The following is a 24239-nucleotide window of genomic DNA, read 5'->3' as shown; positions in this document are numbered from 1 at the left end:
ATATTATTAATGCATACCTCTGTCACCTAAAAATGCAGAAATATGCTTACTTTCACGCCGTGATAAATAAAATAATAAACTTACCTTCGGAACATGGCTCTATTACAAAAAATTAAAATCCTACAATATATGGCACAGCAGAGTGATTATAATCTACAACTAGTCACTAAACTATACAACAAAACATACCAAAATTATGTGCAAAGATATAACACTTGCAAAAGAAACACCAGTCAAACAGAAATTCACATACATACCAACTGCAACTTGGGAAGGGTATCTGTTGTGTACATAGTTCCGCGTAGTCAGCGCGTACACAACTTTCCCACTAGAGCGCGCCTCGCTAAGCACAACAGTGCAGGCGCAGCGTTCGTCCGTCTCCGTACTACGAGATGGTGCTGTCTTAGAGACGGACTAAATTCTGCTTCCGCCGATCCGCGTATTAATATGTAACGCAGCCAATGAGATTGCTGCTAACGTAGAACCTTTTCTCCTCGCGGATCACACTCGCGCAGTGATACCTGAACGCGCGAGGCATTATAACGAGTGCACCAGTCCGTATCAGTCTGCATTTGTCTGTACCAGTCTGCATCAGTCTGCATTAGTCTATAGTCAAGTTTCAGTCTGCACCTAATAAGATTACCATATTCTTGTACATAGCCATGAAGAAAAATGAATGGACACTTTGTCAAGTATCAGAGATATGTGAGAATAAGATTAACGTACCAAGACCAAAGGAACTTCAGATTGTCAATTGTACACAGCATCCAGAATCAAGTTACGTAATGTCTATGCTTTTTATTATTTTAATAAATGTGTGTGAAAGTTAATCAAGTTCTGTTTAAAGTTGGTCACCGTCAATCTGCTACTCTAAGCGTGCAAGTGGCGTTTCTATCGTCTGACCTAACGGCAGAAAATAAACACGCCACGATAAGACCACGAGACATATTGCTGACACTCGCCTACTTCGTTCGAGCGACAAGTCAAATAATGTGATGATGTGTGTACCGAAGGTCTTACAGTACGCACACCACAGTATCTAATAATATTAATGCGCTACTACAAAATACAAACACGACACGACACGACACCATATTAGTTCACTAACTAAATCAACTAAAACGAAATTGCTACTTTACTGGAACACAGTAATACACTAAATTTAATACAAAGATTGCAATAAATTTTACATATTAAAGGCAGGTAGGAACGTCAGTATTAGACATCGCGAACACATTAAATAAGACGACAACAATCCAACAACTTTTATCCACCACATAAAAACCGAGCAACAGGCAGCAGATCACGTACAAGAATGTGTCCAAATTCTACATGTAACATCCAAAGGACCACTAATGGGCATTTCGGAAGAGATAGAAATCTGTTTACGTATACACACCTGCTCACTAAAAATATTTAATTAAAAACAGACATAAAGCATAAAATCACATCGAGGACTGTACTGAAATTATCAGTCAAGAAAACTGATAGTGACACAAAATATTACTCTCTTTGAGAGACGTCGGTAGACAGAATGTAGTATGAAATGGCGACGCAATTTCTGTGTCCCATCGTCAATGTGAGAGTGCGTGGGTTACAGTAAACAAGCAGCGGTGTCTGGGATACAAACTACTGGGCACCCAGGAGAGGTTCCATGTGGTGAGCGTAGCCGAATGTCAGACCCAGTATCATAGATATACACCAGCGAAGTTTTCTCCGGCAGTGTTGTCGATGCATTTGCAATAGCGCGGCACCCATATGATGGAGATGCAATTCCTGAGAGGAGCAACAGTGTCTTAAAGAGACGCCGGCTGAGAGCCTGTAGAGTACAATGAGAAAGCAATTCCTGTGTCCCATCATCAATATGAGGTTGCAAGGGTTACAGTAAACTGTCAGTGGTGCATCGGTTAGAAGTTACTGGACATCCAGGCGAGGTTCCATGCGGTGACCGTAGCTGAATGCCAACACCAGTATCATAGATACTCACTAGCAGAATGCTCTGACAGTGTCCTCGAGGCATATGCTATATCGCATCACTCATCTGATGGAGATGCAATTACAAAGGGGAGCTTTACTGTCGTGGAGAGACGTCGACAAGAGCCTGTAGTATGCAATGACATTTCCGTGTCCCGTCGTCAATGGGAGAGTGTGAGGGTACCAGTAATCTGGCACAGGTGCATCGGTTACAACTTACTGGACACTTAAAAGAGGTAGCATGCGGTGACAGTAGCCGAAAGCCAGCACCACTATCATAGGTCTCTTTTTTTTTTTTTTTTTTTGTCGTCAGTCTTCTGACTGGTTTGATGCAGCACGCCACGAATTTCCTCGCCTGTGATAACCTCTTCATCTCAAAGTAGCACTTGCAGCCTACGTCCTCAAAAATGGTTCAAATGGCTCTGAGCACTATGGGACTCAACTGCTGAGGTCATTAGTCCCCTAGAACTTAGAACTAGTTAAACCTAACTAACCTAAGGACATCACAAACATCCATGCCCGAGGCAGGATTCGAACCTGCGACCGTAGCGGTCTTGTGGTTCCAGACTGCAGCGCCTTTAACCGCACGGCCACTTCGGCCGGCCCTACGTCCTCAATTATTTGCTGGATGTATTCCAATCTCTGTCTTCCTCTACAGTTTTTGCCCTCTACAGCTCCCTCTAGTACCATGGAAGTCATGTCCTATCATCCTGTCCCTTCTCTTTATCACTGTTTTCCACATATTCCTTTCCTCTGCGATTCCGCGTAGATTCCCTACCTCGTCAGTCCACCTAATGTTGGACATTCGTCGGTAGCACCACATCTCAAATGCTTCGATTCTCTTCTGTTCCGGTTTTCCCACAGTCCATGTTTCACTGCTATACAGTGCTGTACTCCAGACGTACATTGTCAGAAATTTCTTCGTTAAATTAAGGCCGATATTTGATATTAGTAGACTTCTCTTGGTCAGGAATGCTTTTTTTACCATAGCTTTCGATGTTCTCCTTGTTCCGTCCGTGCTTGGTTATTTTGCTGCCTAGGTAGCAGAATTCCTTAACTTGATCTACTTCGTGACCATAAATCCTGATGTTAAGTTTCTCGCTGATCTCATTTCTACTACTTCTCATTACCTTCATCTTTCTTCGATTTACTCTCAGCCCATACTGTATACTCATTAGACTGTTGATTGCATTCAACAGATCATAGAATTCTTCTTAGTTTCATTCACGATAGCAATGTCATCAGCGAATCGTATCACTGATATCCTTTCACCTTGAATTTTAATTCCACTCCTGAACACTCCTTTTGTTTCCATCATCGCTTCCTCGATGTACAGATTGAACAGTAGGGCAGAAAGGCTACATCCTCGTTTTACACCATTTTTAATAGGAGCTCTTTGTTCTTGGCTGTCCACTCTTATTATTCCCTCTTGGCTGTTGTACTTATTGTATATGACGCGTCTCTCCCTATAGCTTACTCCTACGTTTCTCAGAACTTCGAACATCTTCCACCATTTTACATTGTCGAACGATTTTCCACGTCGACATATCCTATGAACGTGTCTTGATTTTTCTTTATTCTTGCTTCCATTATTAACCGCAACGTCAAGATTGCCTCTCTCATGCCTTTACCTTTCCTAAGGCCAAACTGATCGTCATCTAGCGCATCCTCATTTTTCTTTTCAATTCTTCTGTGAGCCGTGGCAACTGGCGCTAGTTATGCTCCACTTGCGTCGCTGATATCGACGTCTGGTCTTGTTGTGCCTTTGGTTTTCCGGCTTGGCGTGTGGCCAGGGGTTTCTCTGCGGTCGCCGTTCAACGAGGCAACATGTTTTGAAGACAGGCCCTCGTCTCTGTCCACTGTGGCCGAGCCTCGCCGTTTCGCCAGGGGCCGGGTGTATCGTGCTGATCAGTCGTAGAGTTTGCGTGCGAAACGGTCATCTCAGGCTGGACATCTCATCGCGTAACTGTGAACATTAAGTTACGTATGATTCACATTCTGCTGTTAACCTGTCAAGATTTGTGAAACTTATGGTGGCGTGTCGTGTCTTAAGGCTTCGAAGTGTTGGTTCCGCGGAGCGGAGTCTAATTATTTCGGCAAATGCAAAAGGGAATAGGGTTTTACTGCTTGTTTTATAGGTTCCTTGCAGTGTTAATTTGATGTAGTATGTTAATTAGTGTGATCTTTGGCCAGTCTTGGTCGTAGACTTTCTTGAAATATGAAGGGCAGAGCTTTGTTAAGTCAGTGTAATTGTAATTGTTCTTTTATTCGGTAAATGTCTGTTTGGTTTTCAGTTATGTTGCAGATAGTCACGTAGTTAGTAAGCCTTGCATGGCCTTGAAGACGGTGAATCACGAGTTGAATTTGTCTGACGCTTGAATTATTTGCTGTAGCAGAAATCGTCTGGTATGTGGGGCAGATGGGGTTTTCTTGGCGGTTGCATTCAACTCGATTGTTCAGAGTACCACCGTGGATAAGCCGCGCTCCCATCCTTTGGTTAAGTATCCGCCCTGTCCGCCGGACGGACGAGATCTTTTCGTTAAGTAACGGAAGGTGAATCGTTAGTGTTGCGTAAATTTTGGTTACGAAAGCAATGACCTTAACAGTGTGCTTGTGATGGTGACTGTCTCTGACCCTTTTACAATCAGATCTAATTACTATCTTTAAATACACTGTTTGTTATATTAATTCATGATCCAGTCATGCGACCGAAATTTAAAGACTTGATCTTTGATAATTCCATTCGGATTTATTTTTTATTTTTTTAGGAAAAGGACGCAGACGTTTAGTCAGTTGTATATTTTCTTAAGTGGACAAAGCCCCGAATTAAATTTTGTTATTGTGATTCTAAAATTCTGTAATAATGAAATTTGTTCTTTAGTTGAAATTAAAATTATGTACCAACCACAAGTTTGTCCGTCAGCAAAGATCCCTGAATTCCTATCTCCTTTGAGTAGCTGTGATGAAATGGCAATTTTCGTTTCTCTAACACGTAACTTGAGCAGACTCAACTGGTAGCAAAACTAATAAAGGGGGGAGGGGGAGGGGATTACTTTTCTACCCTTAGTGTTGGTGAAAGCTTATGATAAGTGTCTGGTAAATTTAGCTAATACGTTTTGCTGTTTCACAAAGTTGCCCAGCTTGGGTGGACGGATCTGCCCTGCAATTTCATATCAGCGCCGCGAGCGTCTAATTTACGAGCTGCGCTCACGCGGTTTGCCCGTGGAGGGCAGTGTTGACGATCTGGCGCCGCGGCTCCGGTGGCGGGGGCGGATATTCCGGTCTCCCTTCCTGTCGGTTACCTTGCTAGTGTGTGTGAGTGGCTTGCACGCATTGAAGTGTCGGTGGACGACATTGGTCGTACACTCGACTTTTTAAGATCTTCTCAAGTTACGGAGAGGCAAATTTGCCGCATGCAGGCTCACCTAACTCACTATCATAACTGTTTAATGAATTTATCGATTTTCCATCTCGGTGACCCAACTTCGAAAACAAATTGTTTGTGACGTTCGTGATTTGCACGCTTCTACCGTAGCTTTTGCTTTGGGTGAGGGAAATTTGGGAGACGAGCCAGATGTACAGAATAAAGATAAAGGTGTGGGAGTGCAATGTAAAACTGTGTATTCTGATTGTTTTTTGAAATTGCCGAATCCTATTGTAAAATTGTTTGAAGGGATTTCAGAATTATATATTGAAACTTTAGATCATATTCAGGAATTGTTGTGGTTGCTAGTCCGGTTAAAAGTTCATGCTGATGCATTGTGGGTGGAGCATTGCGTAATTTTGTCTTTATTGTATCCGATGGGTTGAGAGTGCTTTGGTAAGATCTTAGCGGAGGAGTTGCAGAATCAAGGAACATTGTTTGAAATTCGTCGGAAAATTTTAGGGAGAAAGCTCTCGCCTCGAATATGGGTACAGTTGGAGCGCGATTTCTATTGGAGGATACAAGCCCAATATTTCATCTTGACATGTCGGTATCAGAAAGACATAATACTGAACATCTGCTTGAGGGGATGCGACCTCAAGATTGTTCACGCTTAACTTTTGCGCAGCGTCCCACTTCATTGGCACAATTCTTGCAGGTATTTGATTACGTAGAAAAGGTCTCGCTAGTTGATGATGAACGTCCGCAATGCCAAATTAAACAACCCTGCATGGTAAAATCTAGTGGTGATAGAGAAAGGGGGTCCTATAGTCCTCGCGTGTTACGTCATCGTTGCCAAGCTACCAACCACTTAGTCGGCAGTGTCCCACGTCCAGGAGCCCTAGGCCGAATAGCTGACGCCAGAGGCGAGGCAGGGGTAGCAAAGATCGTAAGTGGCCCTTGAATTCTAAGGCGATTACGGATGTGAGTCGTTCTCCCTTGCCCCATGTTTGTGCTCGGACTGGAGATGAGCCTGTTTGTGCTTTAGTTGATTCCGGTAGTTCGGTATCTCTAATTGACCAGACGTGGTATCAAGAATTCCGACATTTGTGTAAATTTTCCTTACCACTCCCTCCTGCGCAAATATGTCGGGTCGCAGACTGAGTGAGTTGCCTTTGGCAGGGTAGGTGCGGGGTTATTTGCACATTGAGTTTTCCTGGCCACATAACTTTATCATTGCTAGTAATTTGAAGATTCCCGTGATATTGGGATGCGATTTTGCGCGACGTACCAGGTTGGTTGATTATGTGGCCGGTGTTTTCCATTTTAAATTTACTCCTGATTCTGTCATGTCGCTTTGTTCGTGTAATCAGTCAAGGGGGACCAGTGTCGACTATTTGGGTAATGTGCAGGTGGAGATGGGCCATGTTTCCACCGAGCAAGTGCGGGGTTAGAGACAGGTCCTTGAGCGGTACCAGAGGTGTTGTCTGAGCGGTTAGGCGAGACGAGACTGTTGGAGTACGAGATAATCTTTACTGACAGTGTTCCTGTCCACCAGAGCCGTGTAGATTATCACCTCCGCAGATGGGGATATTAAAGCAAAAAATTAATGAAATGCTTCAGGAAGGGGTAACTAGGCCATCCACCTCACCGTATGCTGCACCCGTTTTCTTGGTTCCGAAAGAACAAGACAAAGATTTTCGTGTTGGTAGAGACTACAGTCTTAGCAAGAAGGTAGTCCTGGAGTCTAAGCCACTTTCAGGTCATCAGTCCCCTAGAACTTAGAACTACTTAAACCTAACTAACGTAAGGACATCACACGCATCCATGCCCGAGGCAGGATTCGAACCTGCGACCGTAGCGGTCTCGCGGTTCCAGACTGACGCGCCCAGAACCGCACGGCTACTCTGGCGGGCCTTTTCTGGCGTGATTTAAACCAGGCGTATTACCAAATTCCCTTATCGGAAGTGTCGAAGCAGGTCACAGCATTTTGCACCGACTGCGACCGATTCAATCAAGTTCCCTTTGGTTTGGCTACGGGTGCAGCTGTACTATCTCGTTTACTAGATGCCGTTCTGGGCGATTTGAAATTTGTCTGCGTGTGTAATTACCTTGACGATGCAGTGGTTTATAGTCGAAATCTAGATGATCACATAGATCATCTGGGTCAAGTTTTTGCTAGCTTACGTTCGTCTGGGCTAACCGTCAAACCCTCGAAGGTTACCCTTTTTAGGTCACAGTTTGGTTTTCGGGACACTTGGTCTCGGCTAAGGGGGTCAGCATTGATCAGGAAAGAACTGTTTTGCGCGAGTTCCCCCCTCCGCGGAATAGGAAGGAAATCGTCCGTTTTGTGGTAGTGGCGAATTTCTTTCGCAAGTTCGTACCGAATTTTGCTCAATTATCTGTTCCCCTCAACGATCTTCGTAAGACGGATAGGGAGTTCGTTTGGGACGAGGCCCAGCAAATTGCCTTTCAACAACTTAAGGCTGCCATTTCTACTCCACCCTTATTGGCTGTACCGAATTTCGATAAGAACTGGATCGTACAAACTGACGTTTCCCATTCGGTTCAAATGGCTCTGAGCACTATGCGAGTTAACTTCTGAGGTCATCAGTTCCCTCGAACTTCGAACTAATTAAACGTAACTAACGTAAGGACATCACACACATCCATGCCCGAGGCAGGATTCGAACCTGCGACCGTAGCGGTCGCTCGGTTCCTAACTGTAGCGCCTAGAACCGCACGGCCACTAAGGCTGGATTCCCATTCGGGTACTGCAGCCGTCTTACTGCAGGAGGAGGGAAAAAGGAGGCCCTTAGCCTACGCGCCACGCCGATTATTTGGTCCCGAGTCCAGTTATTCTGTTTATGAACCGGAGGCCCTGGCAGTTATATTTGCCTTAGAGAAGTTCAGCTTTTATCTTGAGCATAAGCAAATTTCTCCTGGAGACAGATAACCAAGCTTTGAGCTGTGCTCTGGCTAGGCCACGAAAAACCGGTCGAATTGTTCGTTGGGCTGTGCGTATTTCAGCATTTCGTTTTGATGTCAAACATATTAAGGGTTCCAATAACGGAGTTGTCATATGTTTACTGAGGAGCCTTCCGAGGCCCCAAGATCTGAACCGCAGTGTGTGGTGGGAGCTATATTGTCGGATATTTTGCGACCTGCAAGAAAAGCAGTCGAAGGACTCGGTCTGGGGACCGATGAGAGAGAAGTTAATGGCAGGGGAACTTGCTCAGGTTTATTGCCTCAGTCGTGGTGTCCTTCGGAAGCAGATGGGCAAGGACCAGCGGTTAAAGATTTGCTTGCCGATGTGTTCGGTACCCGTGGTATCTAAGTACTCCCACTAGTCTGCAGTTGGAGGCCATTTAGTCCCGTATAAGTCCTTAGCCAAGTTAAGTGAGAGATTTGTTTGGCCCTCACTGTATCGCGACGTGCGTCGTTTGGTTGCAGGTTGTCAGGCATGTAAAGGGGTGAAACCCAACTCGGGCGCCCCTCACGGGCTGTTACAACCTCAACAAGACTCTCGACAGTCTTTATTGATTACATCGGACCGTTGCCGCGCACTAGAAGGGATAACGAGTATGTATTGGTTGTAGTTGATGCCTTGTCTCGCTTTATGTGGTTACTACCAACTCGTGGGGTTACGGCTGACATTACCACTCACCAGTTGGCTAGAGTAATTTCATGGTTTGGGCCACCTAAATCCTTGGTGAGAGAAAATGCCCCGGCCTTCCTATCGAAGATCTTTAAGGCCTTCTGTTTCAACCACGGGATGAAACATATTACCACCGTTCCATATTATCCGAAGGCGTCCTTTGCGGAGAGGATCAACAGGAATTTGACTGTATACCATTCTAAGTCACCGATGGGATGTGAGTGTTCCCTGGCTTAATCAGGCATTTAATTCCGCGAGACATGGGGCCACTGGTGTCGCACTCAATGCGTTAATGTTCGCGTATTCTATTAATTATCCCCTCTCGAACTTGTGGAGTATCAGAGATTTATTGCCGGCATCGATCACTCCTGAAGGTTTGAGAGAAAATTGCAGCGGGCTCGCACATTCGTCAGGCGAAGAGGTGCAATAAAGGGTGAAAACCCTTTTCGGGGAAAATCGGCGATTGGATATTTTTTCGCATTTTGGCAGCTCCCATCGGTCAGGATGTAAAGAGGAAGCTTAAGCAGAGATATCGTGGGCCGTGCCGATCTGTAAGATTCTTAGTCCAGTGAATTTCCAGGTAAAGGACCTTGGCTCGGGTAGGGTTTCCAGATCGCACTTGAGCCAGGTTAAGTTGGCGTGAGAGCTTTTTGGCTTTAACCCCGTTGGCGGGTGGTTCTCGAATAGGAGGGCGGGGTTGAGACGTGGCGACAGCCGCTAGTTATGCTCCACTTGCGTCGCTGATATCGACACTCGTCTGGTCTTGTATCTGACTGTTTTGCCTTTGGTGTTCGGGCTTGGCGTGTGGCCGGGGGCTTTCTCCGGTCGGCGTTCAACGAGGCAACACAGGCCCTCGCCTCTATCCGCTGTGGCTGCGCCTCGCCGTCCTGGCCGTTTCGCCGCGCGCCGGCTGCACGGTGCTCCTTAGTCGGCGCGTTTGAGTGCGGAACTGAGGCGGATCCGTCATCTCAGGCTGGACGTCTTCTCATCGCACAAGTGGAAGCATTAAGTTAAGCATGATTCATATTCAGGTGTTAACCTGTCAAGATTTGGGATACTGATAGTGACGTGTTGTATCTGCCGGAGACTCGTTCAGGATGGTTCTGAATAAGAGAGTGTTATAATGAACTTACGAAGTCTAAGTCTTCGAAGTGTTGTTTCCTCGGAGCGGAATATAATTATTTCGGCAAATGCAATAGGGAATTGAGTTTTACTGCTTGTTTTAAAGGTTCCTTGCAGTGTTAATTTGATATAGTATGTCAGTGTGCTCTTCGCCTAGTTTTGGTTTTAGACTTTCTTTTAATATAAAGGGCAGAGCTTTGTTAAATGAGTGTAATTGTACTTGTTCTTTTATTCGCAAATGTCTGTTTGGTTTTCGATTATGTTGCATATAGTCACGTAGTTAGTAAGCCTTGAATGGTCCTGAAAAAGGTGAATCACGAGTTGAATTTGTCTGTCGTGTGAATTATTTGCTGTTGCAGAAATGGTCTGTTGTGTGGGGCAGATGGGGTTTGTCGCCTTGGCGGGCAGGCAGAGATCGTGTGTGTTCGGCGTGTTTTTTGCCGTGGCTTGCAGCCTGATCATCTTCGAAATTGCATGGCGGTTGCTTTCTACTCGTTTGTACAGAGTACCACCGTGTATAAGCAGTGCTCCCATCCTTTAGTTAAATATCCGGCCTGTCTGCCGGGACGGAAGAGATCTTTTCAAAAATAACTCAATGAACTTAACAGTGAGCTTATGGTGGTGACTGTCTGTGATCCTTTTGCAAGCAGATCTAATTATCATCTTTAAATATACTGTTTGTTGTATTAATTCATGATCCAATCACATAGTTTTTCTAAGTTTAGTGAAGGACAATCTTCCGAAATTTAAAGACTTGATCTTTACTTATTCAATTCGATTTTTTTTTTTAGAAAAGAAATAGGGTAGACGACTAGTCAGTTGTAAATTTTCTTAAGAGGACAAAGGTGAGAATGAAATTTTTATATTGTTGTTCTGATTCCGTAATTCTGTAATAATGAAATTCGTTCCTTCGTTAAAAACTAAAATTATGTACCAACCACAAGTTTTTTCATCAGCAAAGATCCCTGGATTCCTATCTCCTTTGAGTAGCTGTGGTTAAATTGCAATTTTTGTTTCTCTAGCACGTAACTTGAGCAGTCACACAGCTCATTCTGTATATTATTCTTGTAAGCAACTTGGATGCATGAGCTGTTAAGCTGATTGTGCGATAATTCTCGCATTTGTCAGCTTTTGCCCTCTTCGGAATTGTGTATCATGCTTTTCCGAAAGTCAGATGGTATGTCGCCGGACTCATACATACTACACACCAACGTGAATAGCAGTTTTGTTGCCACTTCCCCAATGATTTTAGAAATTCTGATGGCATGTTACCTATGCTTTGTGCCATATTTGACCTTAAGTCCTCCAAAGGTCTTTTAAATTCTGATTCCAATACTCGATCCCCTATCTCTTCTAAATCGACTCCTGTTTCTCCTATCACATCACACAAACCTTCGCCCTCATAGAGGCTTTCAATGTATTCTTTCTACCTGCCCACTCTCTCCTCTCCATTTAAGAGTGGAATTCCCGTTGCGCTCTAAATGTTACCACCGTTGCCTTTAATGTCACCGAAGGTTGTTTTGTCTTTCCTGTATGCTGAGTCTGTCCTTCAGACAATCATTTCTTTTTCGATGTCTTCACATTTTTCCTGCAGCCATTTTGTCTTAGCATTCCTGCACCTCATATTTATTTCATTCCTCACCGACTTGTATTTCTCTATTCCAGAGTTTCCCGGAACATTTTTGTACTACCCGCTTTCATCAATCAATTGAAGTATTTCTTCTGTTACCCATGGTTTCTTCGTGGTTACCTTCTATTACCTACGTTTTTCTTCCCAACTTTTGTGAAGGCCCTTTTTTTAGATGTCAATTCCTCAATTGTACTGCCTACTGAGCTATTCCTTATTGCTGTATCTGTAGCCTTAGAGAACTTCAAGAATATCTCGTCACTCCTTAGTACTTCCCTATCCCACTTCTCTGCGTATTGATTCTTCTTGATTGTCTCTTCCTGACTGTCTTAAACTTCAGCCTACTCTTCATCACTACTGTATTGTGATCTGAGTCTATACCTGCTTCTGGGTACGACTTACAATCCAGTATCTGATTTCGGAGTATGTCTGAGCATGATGTAATCTTCCCTTATTACCTGAGCTTTCCACTTATACATCCTCCTCTTGTGATTCTTGAATAGGGTATTTGCTATTGCTAGCTGAAATTTGTTACAGAACTCAGTCTTTCCCTCTCTCATTCCTTGACCGAAGCCCATATTCTCCTGTAACCTTTCGTTCTACTCCTTCCCCTAGAACTGCACTCCAGTCCCTCTTTAAATACTGTATTACCTTTTAAATATCCCCATACACTTTCTCTCTCTCTCTCTCTCTCTCTCTCTCTCTCTCTCTCTATCTGTTCATCTCCAGCTTGCGACGTCGGCATGTATACCTGAACTATCGTTGTTGGTGTTGCTTTGCTGTCGATTCTGATAAGAACGACCCTGCTACTGAACTGCTCACAGAAACATACTCTGTCCTACGTTCCTATTCATAACGAATCCTACTCCTGTTATACTATTTTGTGCTGCTGTTGATATTACCCTATACTCATCTCACCAGAAATCCGTCTTCTTCCCACTTCATTGACCTCATTTTATGTAGCCTTTGCATTTAGCTTTTCTGATTTTCTAGTTTCCCTACCACTTTCAAGCTTCTGACATTCCATGCTCCGACTCGTAGAACGCTGTCCTTCCATTGATTATTCAATCTCTTTCTCGTCATATACACTAGCAGAATGACTCCAACAAAGTCCTCAACGTTTATGCAGTAGCGCAACACCCGTCTGATGAGGATACAATTCATGAGGGGAGCGTTAGTATCCTGGAGGGACGGGGGCAGAGAGCCTATAATATGCTGTAGCGAAGCAATTCCTATGTCCCATCGTAAATGTGAGGATGCCAGGGTTACAGTAAAGAGGCTGTAAGCTGCTGGACACCCGGGAGAGGTCCCGTACCGTCACAGCAGTGGAATGCCTGCGCCAATATCATAAATATACTCCTGCACAATGGCTCCGATAATGTACTCGAGGCACGTGCAGTAGCGCAACACCCGTCTGACGGAGATGGATTTCCTGTGGGGAGCATTAGGGTCCTCGATACACTGGTGTACAGTGCAGGCTTGGCACTGAGAAGTCAGCTGTTCAGTTTGCGCATAGACTTTGCCAAGTGCAATGGCGTCACGCCAAATGCTTGGTGCGAACTACACCTCGTTGTAGCGAACGATGCACATGGCGCTGGAGAGCCTGGGGAATTACAATGATTGATTGCTCATTGTTGGTGCGAAGGAAAATGACACCTTGGCGAACTACAAGGGCTTTTAAAAACAATATAACTTTTGTTATCATCCACTACGACTGCTGTCTGAGGTAACGACAGTTCTTTACATCTGTACACGTATCACTGAAATAATGATATGCCTTCACATCTTTTTTTATTTTTAAATCTAAATTCCTTATGCCATTGTTGGTGTAGCTTAAACTAAAAAACTTACTGCAAAAATCACTTCCAGTGCGTCAGTTCGTTTTAATTAACTCATACCTAGATGTAATCGTAATAATGCATTGGGCACTACAATCTGTGATCCCTATAAATAATTACCGAGCGAGGTGGCGCAGTGGTTAGCACACTGGACTCGCATTCGGGAGGACTACGGTTCAACCCCGCGTCCAGCCATCCTGATTTAGGTTTTTCTTGATTTCCCTAAATAGCTTCAGGCAAATGCCGGGATGTTTGCTTTGACAGGGCACAGCCGACTTCCTTCCCCATCCTTCCCTAATCCAATGGGACCGATGACGTCGCTGTTTTGTCTCTTCCCCCATATCAATCCAATCCAATACCTATAAATAATTAATTTCTATATGGTATTCCTGTAAGACTACGACCCAACTCAATCGCTGGTCCAATAACCGGCTTTCCATCAAAAATGACATTGTTCAGTGGTATGTATAGATAATAATCTACGTCTCCCATACAAATGTTTCAAACTTTCGGATCCTCCATACAATCGCTAACAGTTCTTTCTCTATGGCTATGTAATCCATTTCATGGTTCGTTAAGCTTCGACAAGCGAAAGCTGTTGTCTTATGTTCCACCACTTCAGGACTCCATTCCCCTTGGAAAAATATTCCGATGCATCTGTTGCCAGCTTAGACGGTTTGTTCATTCATGGTGTGGTCGTGTTTTTCATGGAGGGAGTTTGCACCCCTTGCTTTGCGTGGCACTATCACAGCACAGGCCTACACTGATGCTTTAAGCACCTTCTTGCTTCCTTCTGTTGAAGAGCAATTCGCAGATGGCGATTGCATCTTTCAATACGACTGAGCACCTGTTCATAATGCACGGCCTGTGGTTACTCGTCAGTAACATCCATTCCCTAAGAAATCGCACTTAAGTGACTGGCACATGATTTATGAAAAGACGTGCATAATTCTTCACTATTATTCCACTCGTGAATAACACGCAGCAAGAAACGAACACTTATATGCTTCCGTGTGAACTCTGATTTCCCTTATTTTATTATGATGATCGTTTCTCCCTATGTAAGTCGGAGCAAACAAAATATTTTCCCATTCGGAGGAGGAAATTGGTTATTCAAATTTCGTGGAAAGATCCCGCTGCAGCGAGGAAGACATTTGTTTTAATGATATCCACCCCAAATCTTGTCATGTCCAAGATTTTCTGCCAGATTTCGAGTTTTTCGTTGTGGGAACAATTATAAGCATCTCGCATTGAATTCCACGCTAAATTTCAGGCTTATTACTTTTGTTGTTACTTTTCAGTTAGTAAGGATTATTCAAATGGCTCTGAGCACTATGGGACTTAACATCTGAGGTCATCAGTTTCCTAGAACTTAGAACTACTTAAACCTAACTAAGCTAAGGATATAACACACATCCATGCCCGAGGCAGGATTCGAACCTGCGACCGTAGCGGTAGCGCGGTTCCACACCGAAGCGCCTAGAACCACTCGGCCACACGGCCGGCAAGAAGAGGTTCAAAAACACTTATAAGTCAACGATGAGATTCGCAGAAGACATTGTTATCCCGAGTAAAAGCGAAGAAGAACTGCAGTCCCTGCCGACTGAAATGAATAGTCTGGTGTGTACTCCGCACTGATAGACAGTAAACCGAAGAAAGCTGAAAGTAGTGAGGAGTAGCAGAAATGAGACTTCTGATGGATTTAGCATCAAAACTGCTTAAACTTCCTGGCAGATTAAAACTGTGTGCCGGACCGAGACTCGAACTCGGGACCTTTCCCTTTCGCCGGAAAGTGCTCTACCAACTGAGCTACCCAAGCACAACTCACGCCCCGTTCTCACAACTTTGCTTCTGCCAGTACCTCGTCTCCTACCTTCCAAACTTCACAGAAGCTCTCTTGCGAACCTTGCAGAACTAGCACTCCTGAAAGAAACATCGCCAAGGCTGTGGCTAAGCCATGTCGTGCTTGGGTAGCTCAGTTGGTGGAGCACTTGCCCGCGAAAGGCAAAGGTCCCGAGTTAGAGTTTCGGTCCGACACACAGTTTTAATCTGCCAGGAAGTTTCATATCAGCGCACACTCCGCTGCAGAGTGAAAATCTCATTCTGGATCAAAACTGATGTCCACGAAGTATACAAAATGAAGGATTTCTGCTACCTTGGAAGCAAAGTAATACATGCTGGACGAAGTAAGGACATAAAAAGTGGAATAACACATGCTAAGAGTGAATTTCTGGTCATAAGAAGTATGTCAATACCAAACAGTGGCCTACATGTACGTTAGCAGCACGTTTAATACGATGGTGTTTATATTCAAGACTTCCGTCGTGAGATATTCGCTATTTTTGACTTCATTAAAACAGCAAATACGAGTAGTTAATACTTTCAGCCAGAAGGCAAATACTTGTTTGTAAATAATGATTAATGTATAATGAGGCGTCGCATAGCGACGGTGGAATTTTCTAGTGATGTAATTTGTCGTCTTTGGGCGGCAATAAAAACAGAAAAATACGGTTAGATTTACGATCCTTCACTATTTTGTTCGCTGGAGAACAAATGAAGCCTGGAGCGCTAAGAAGACTTGTACTGTTTTTCTGAAGTAAGACGGACGCAGATTTGTGGCAGTCTGATCTAATTTTTACTAAATGTATAAAAACGTGTATGTCTGAGTTGAGTGAAGTGTAAAGAACTGTTATAACTTACCGTGACGACGCACGAGCGACTCAAAGAAGACAATGGCTATATAAAAGAGCGCTAAATGGACATGATACGGACATAAAAATCTACCGTCATTGTTGTTAATATCGAATTTCCCTTTTGTGTGATGTTACAGTTGTTTTTGCGCCCTTAAGAACTTTCTGGTCCCTTAGGAAATTGTTTTGTCATAACAATAACTTCACAACCGGGTATGATCGTATCTACGATCATGAAGTAATTAGAAAGACGATAACGCAATTTCTTAATCAATAGCACGCTAGTTGAGACTGCCTCAAGCCACGCGAAACTGCAAGTAGAAACTATTCACATCTCATAATGCAATATTTTATGACAATGGTCAATCCATGATTCTTACGCCAATTGCGATTGATAAAACAGTAAGCTAAATCTCAATTTCCAACTTTCCATTGAATAACAACATCACTTTTATTTTGTAACATCACACTTGGCGCCCGAACAGGGACTTGACCAAAAATTAGTTCAAATACTTGGAAAATTTTCTATGTGCTTTGTTAATAAAAGTTCTGTCGTTTCATGTACACATCATCTCTCTGTGAGAATGACGTAAAATATGCTGGTCAATAACGCAGTTTAATTACCGAGAGAAAAGAAAAGAAAAGAGACGTGAATTTGCTGAGACAACATAGCGGTAATCAAGCCATCAAAAAGTAAGTCAGAATTTTGCATACGCAGTGTAGTGCTTCAGTAGCAACGTTGCTTTTCCAAGTCGATCCACATCCTTTCTATCTCCTTCCCGCTATAGAAAATCTGCTTTATTTTATCTTTCAAAGTAAAATTATTCGTAGTCTGATAATAGAAATTATTTCTCCCCATTGTTAGTATAGCTGTATTACATTTTCAACATGGTGGATAGTGTGTGCAATTTGCAGTGAAGAGCATCTTCATTCATTTGTCTGAAACGTTTAGGTTCCATCTTGTCTTCTCGCCAGATAGAATTTCGTTTGTTGCTCACGCGAGAGTGGTGCTCTTAGCGGACTCACCACGTCACTGACAAACGACGAAAGCCTTGCGTAGCACGTGGTTTACTGACGAAAATGGCAGATAGTAAACAGAGACAGGTGACAACAGGAGACGGGAGTGAAGACGTTAACAGTATCCCATACCCTTTACGAACGCGAACGGTAGGTTCCCGTGTGGAAACTGAACTAACCATGTCTGTAACAGGGGAAAGTGACCCTAAAGTCCAAATTCTTCCCGCTGCAGCTACAAATGACCTCGGTGCGTTAATGGAAATGCTGAAACAACAGTTTGACGCAGTAAATGAGACTATAAAAACACAAAATGAGACTGTTAACGCCCGATTAGATGCTGTAAGCGAATCAGTAAAAACACAAAATGAGAATGTTAACGCCCGATTAGATGCTGTAAGCGAATCAGTAAAAACACAAAATGAGACTGTTAACGCCCGATTCGATGCTGTAAGCGAATCAGTAAAAACACAAATTGAGGCTGTTAACGTCCGATTAGATGCTGTAAGCGAATCATTAAAAACACAGCTAGGCACAATCAAAACAGATCTGCGTAAAGAAATTACGGCTGAATTAAATACCCATTTGGGTGAAGTGCAAACTAAGATCAGTGATCAAATTCAGAAAATGCAGAAACAGGTGAAAAGTGAAATAGCTGAAGTATCTGGAACATTAAACACAAAAATTCAGGCAGCTACCAAAGAAATAAACTCAGTTAGACATGCAGTATCTGACATTGAAGGTGTAGTGGAGGATCTGTCGAGACAGATAGACTCAATCAATATTGAAGAACAGGTTAAGAGCACCGTGAAAGCACACACGGAGGCATTGTCGGAACACTACGGTGAATGGATAAAGGGTAAAGATATTTTTATCGAAAAGAAGGTCAGGGAGGAGCTTAGGGAGACTGTCAAGGATGTAACTTATGAAATCTTAGCTGCTCCTGGTAAGTCTGGAGACACAGTGGTTTCTGAATTGGGACAGATTCGGAGGACACTTACACGGGATCTTCCCGAGTGGAAGCAGCAAGTAGTGGACGAAGTCAGAATGCTGAGAAACTGGGTAGAAAATCCGCACACGCATACGCAAACTATAGGGAACAACTCCATAGACGGTGACGAATGTCAGTCAACTCCTTATCGTTCACCGCCTGATTACATGCAAAACGACAGTCCTGTTGAGTCCCGAATAGGGAAAATAAATGATCCGCCCACAATCGTGAGTTTAATGCAAGAGGAAAGTGTGATTAAGCATCGCACTTTTCCTGTTTTTCATCCGCAGAAGCGAGAAATACACCCCATCGTGTTCCTAAAGAATTTTTCCGGCATATTTCCCAGGAGCTGGACAGACAGACAGCTTATTCAGTTCGTCACTGGCTTTATTTCTGGTGATGCAGCATTATGGGGAACGGAAATGGTAGACACGTGTAGGAATTATGAAGAGTTTGAGAAAATGTTCTTGGCAAAATTTTGGAGTAATGGGGTACAGCAAAGATTAAGGAAGAAGGTGTATGGTGCGGAAATTTTCAATGAGAAGCATGGAAGTCTCCGGCCATACTTCGAGAAGTATCTAGCAAAAATTAAATTCTGGGATTCTCCGATTTCTTCCAAGGACGTAATTATGATTCTCAAAAGCAAACTCCCTGTGTCTATTAGAGAGAAACTAGTAAATGTGTCCGAAGAAGACACGGATGCATTCCTTTCTGTGCTGGATTCCTTAGATTTAATTAGCGAGGATGTGCGCTCCAAGGTTGGCAGCGGCAAATTCTTCCCTGGCTGCCAGCAGAATGCATCGCACGCGGACAACAATGCGCCGAAGGAGAGAGCGAGCTACTGCGACCGCTGTTGCCAACCTGCCAGCCGTTATGAAAACGCAAATGGCAATAACTTTAAATGGAAGCAGAAAACCAATTACAGTAATCAGCAGTGATACCACCCAATTTACAACCACCAGGAACAACATCAGTACGGAAACCCACCCTTTAATTCTGCGCCTGAGCAGTATGGAAATTCTCCACAAACGATTGGTAATTTTTCAAATGGACCAGTGTACAATCAAAGTTATAGGTCGAAAAATAGCAAGTGGCATGGGCAAGGCGGAGGCCACCCAGCACATCAGAACAACTTTTCACAGAATAGAGGACCGCGGAACGATTTTCAAACGGTACCAAATGCGAACTTTCCTTCACAAGGAAATGATTCTGCCGGCAACCAAAAGATCGGGCGACAGCAGCCGTCTCAAGTATTTTATTCACAAGTGAATGCACCCAGTGGATTTTACCCCTCTACACCGGCATTTGTACCACATAACCAGCACCAATATGAAACGGAACAAACACTTAAGGCCATGAATGACAAACAGGTTAAACATCCTGCGGAAAATTAGAGGCAGCACCTTTCAGCCTCCTAGAGGTCGCTGCCGGTTCCAGTGGGGGTACTAACGAATACTCTGATTCTGAGTATGTTAATGCGATACGGTACGACCATGAGGCCGACGTACGAGATGACCTTGCACCTGACCTAGAAGCTCAAAACATTAATGACATTTATGATGAACAGGTCCAGGCTTCGATTAAGATTTCTATTGCCAACATTCCTGTCACAGCCATTGTTGATACGGGAGCAAACATCAATGTGATGTCATCATGTCTCTTCAGACAGGTGTCTTCTGTTTCAAATGTTTTATCATTGCCGATTCAAGGTTGCTCCATATCGGGAGCGATTGGTCCATTGAAACAGAGAGTTAGTTTACAGACGCAGCTTCAACTGCAGATAGAATCTGTTTCGGTTTCCTGCCTCTTGCGTACTGGAAATTTCCTTGTGTGAACTGTTAAAATAAGTATTGTGTTGAGCAGCGCACTGACTACATGGTGACGGCTACTACATGTAAACTTTAAGTATTAAATGCTATGTATGGAAAAATTGTTTATAGTGATGGACATGAACTGATATTTCTTCAACAAGCTGAAGCAGGAAATTAAGGTTGCAGAAAGAATTTCAATTTAGCTTTAAGTTAGTATAAAAAAATGTGCTTGCGAGGTGATTGCCCGGAGCTATATAAATATGTAAAGGTGAGAAATGGAGAAGGATGCGTAAATAAGCACTTCTCTCAAGGTACAAGAAGATAGATTTATTTTTAGTAATGTAAGTACTTGAAGTTCTGTTGTAAAAGCCCAAATTACCTGCTTAAAAAAAGGTACATGTTCAAACACTCCAGACAGTGGACAGGAGTAGAAGAAATAGCTTAAAGTTCAGTTAAAGCGTGCTGTTAAATGGAAAAACAAGTGGTAACCCGCATGTGTTCACGCAAGGAGACAATAAGCTGTAGTAAACTAAGTTAGGTGAAATACAGTACAAATGGAGGCAAACCATGAAGCATCAATAATGTAGCGTAAGTACTCCACGAGGCCATTAATTGCTATGAAAGTGTACTATTTCCCTGTGATCTGAGCCCAATGTAAAGAGTATATGAGGAATGTTAGCTGACGAATTGATTTCAGTAGAATAAAGGTACTAAATAACCACACAGCAAGCCCCCTGTATCATAAATAAGTCCAAGTAAAGATCTTCAGAAGATTTGTAGTGTAATCTAGCGACCATTCAGTACCCTAATTGAAGGCTAATCTAAAGAACAAGCAATGCAGTGATATTTAAACTTGATACTGACTATAACCAGAGTAAGACGTATAAGTAGCAAAGCATGCTGTAATGAAAGAGGTTGAAATTTATATATGTGCCTATGTTTATTATGATAATTTTATTTACATGCAGATTTTATTGCAAAAATTTCTCCTAAGACACTCCTCTTATGAAATCCATTTTCCTTGTGCCCGTTCCTTTTGATCCTGGTTCATTAACCCAGACCAAGGGTCGACTTGTAAAAGGCACGTGTGCTTCGAGGCAAAGCAGTGCTTATGAGAAATGAGACACGTAGCGTGATGAACTTCGCTAGCTTTGGTAATGTTTGTTATGGACCGGTTGCATAAACCCAGTAAACTGTCGGTAATTCCATTCATGCGAAAAATAGTAGACACGCGTTACCCTATTTTTTTTTTAAACAGAGAACGATTGCTGAGTACATGAAGCGAAGAGGGAGACCTATTGTTATCCAGTCTGCCCTCAAATATAAAAAAAATTTGGCAAGCAGAAAGGAAAGCACAAAAAGGAAAAAATAGATTCAGCGTTAAATGTGTACTCGTTAAGTAGTAGATATTCTGCGTGGCAGTAGAAAATGATCTTGGGTGCACTAAAGAATAAATGCAACGAGTGTTGCGAAACCTGTAGTTCTCATAATGAGGAGATGAGCCCTTAAAAGAAAGTTTGAAAGAATATTTTTAGGTTCACTAGTGAAAGTAAACCTTGAGATATAAAGAGTCCATTCATAAAGCAGTTGTTCACTGGACTTAACAAAAGGAGTGACCATTAATTGTAAATATTAGCTCGTAAGTGATCTTTTGTAAATAGTAGAATATAAGTCTTTCTGTACCAATGGAGGAAACCTGCAAAATTGGTTGTTTTGTAAATGAACTCTATCGGCGAAGGAACTAAGCACGAATGCTGTGTGAAGATGCACACTAAAGTGCGACGTGCATAATAAAAGTAACTGTTCACTGTATATTAGTGGTAGTGTTGTACTGCAAGTGTAAAAAGAAGTCAAGGCTACGACAACAGGTGCAACGCAAAGTTCAGTGTTGTTCTAAGTGCAGCGACAGCGAAAACATTCGTCGTCACTTACCTGTGAGCCTCATGGGAGGCAGTTGACAGAGAAGTATGGAGGCAGCTTCAGTGTCTGGCTCCTCCGATGGAAAACGCGCGCGAGGTGTTAGTATCGATGCACTCGTGTGATACGAAGTTCACAAAAAAAAAAAAAAAGGAGCACTCGACGACCAGCAGCTCCGTTACAGCCTGAGCGCGAACGGATACTGAGTGTTGGAGCTCACGCAACGCTGTGCAGCCGCTGTGAGTGGCTGACGTGTGGGTGACGAAACAATCCAAACTTTAAACTCATAACCGCCATGACTTCCATCGTACATACTGGAGGAAAGACATTTGTACACTTGTGTGACTACATCTTCATATGTAAATTAAGCGATTTTCTTGAGTTGAAGTTAAGATGAGTGAGAAGTAGATTGTTAGATTACTCAGACCTTAAAGCCATTAATACCGGCACTCCTGAACACTGCTAAAATGAATTATAATCCTGTCTCTTGATGGACAAAGAAAATGAATGTGCACTATAGGAAGACCCTAAACTCCAGACCAGTCCCGATCCTTAACAAATGTATCCAATAGGTTATAAGTTATACTAATAATTTTCCACTTCTTCTGTTTCATATTGTAAATAAAAACCCGGGAAGCCGCATGAATTCCTGGCACCACAGCGGAAAGGACAGATGTACTGCATGATGAACGCCGTAGACAGCTAACACAGAAAGTGAAAGCATCACGAAGTGTAGTGCTACGTTATTAAACTGTAATTGAACCACAATGAGTCAACAGATGCTCGAACATTGTCCACTCTAGTTTAGTGAAAATAAGCACTCACTGTACTCATGTATTAGTTGTTAAGCTCAAGAGAAAGTAATTTCTGAATTCTATCCCCTGAAGAGCGAAATGAACGTCCACTTATTGTTATAAGCAAATATGGACCAAACTTAAAAATGCACATAAATGTTAGTCTTGGTATTATGGAATGAAGTGACTGATGAACAAAGAATGAAAAACTTTATTTTGAAAAATGATAAATATCTGATATATGTTTATAAATGTAATTTCAATTTAAGTACATAGTACGCCAGTAACATTATGTAAATGTCACACCAAAAATCACGAATATCTCATGAGGACATGAGGATCGAGGTAATCCTTCGGCATTCCCTCTCTCCTCATGGGAGGCAATGAGATATTCGCTATTTTTGACTTCATTAAAACAGCAAATACGAGTAGTTAATACTTTCAGCCAGAAGGCAAATACTTGTTTGTAAATAATGATTAATGTATAATGAGGCGTCGCATAGCGACGGTGGAATTTTCTAGTGATGTAATTTGTCGTCTTTGGGCGGCAATAAAAACAGAAAAATACGGTTAGATTTACGATCCTTCACTATTTTGTTCGCTGGAGAACAAATGAAGCCTGGAGCGCTAAGAAGACTTGTACTGTTTTTCTGAAGTAAGACGGACGCAGATTTGTGGCAGTCTGATCTAATTTTTACTAAATGTATAAAAACGTGTATGTCTGAGTTGAGTGAAGTGTAAAGAACTGTTATAACTTACCGTGACGACGCACGAGCGACTCAAAGAAGACAATGGCTATATAAAAGAGCGCTAAATGGACATGATACGGACATAAAAATCTACCGTCATTGTTGTTAATATCGAATTTCCCTTTTGTGTGATGTTACAGTTGTTTTTGCGCCCTTAAGAACTTTCTGGTCCCTTAGGAAATTGTTTTGTCATAACAATAACTTCACAACCGGGTATGATCGTATCTACGATCATGAAGTAATTAGAAAGACGATAACGCAATTTCTTAATCAATAGCACGCTAGTTGAGACTGCCTCAAGCCACGCGAAACTGCAAGTAGAAACTATTCACATCTCATAATGCAATATTTTATGACAATGGTCAATCCATGATTCTTACGCCAATTGCGATTGATAAAACAGTAAGCTAAATCTCAATTTCCAACTTTCCATTGAATAACATCACTTTTATTTTGTAACATCACAGTCGATACTAATTATTCTTTAGGATTGTATTATGATTTCTTTGTTATTGGTTTGACATAAATTGAAGTAATCACAAAATGAAACAAGTTTTCTAATTTTTTGAAAGTTTTATAACCTTCGAAATAAACAAGGTGTTCCATCAAGGTATCAACATTCTCAATGTGGTCCATCAGAGGAAGAGTCTGGGATTCTCTTTAGTAAAGGGTCATGGACTGTGGGGAAAC

The sequence above is a fragment of the Schistocerca americana genome, chromosome 5, assembly GCF_021461395.2.
Source record: "Schistocerca americana isolate TAMUIC-IGC-003095 chromosome 5, iqSchAmer2.1, whole genome shotgun sequence".
Lineage (NCBI taxonomy): Eukaryota > Metazoa > Arthropoda > Insecta > Orthoptera > Acrididae > Schistocerca > Schistocerca americana.
Note: the sequence above shows the minus strand (reverse complement) of the source record.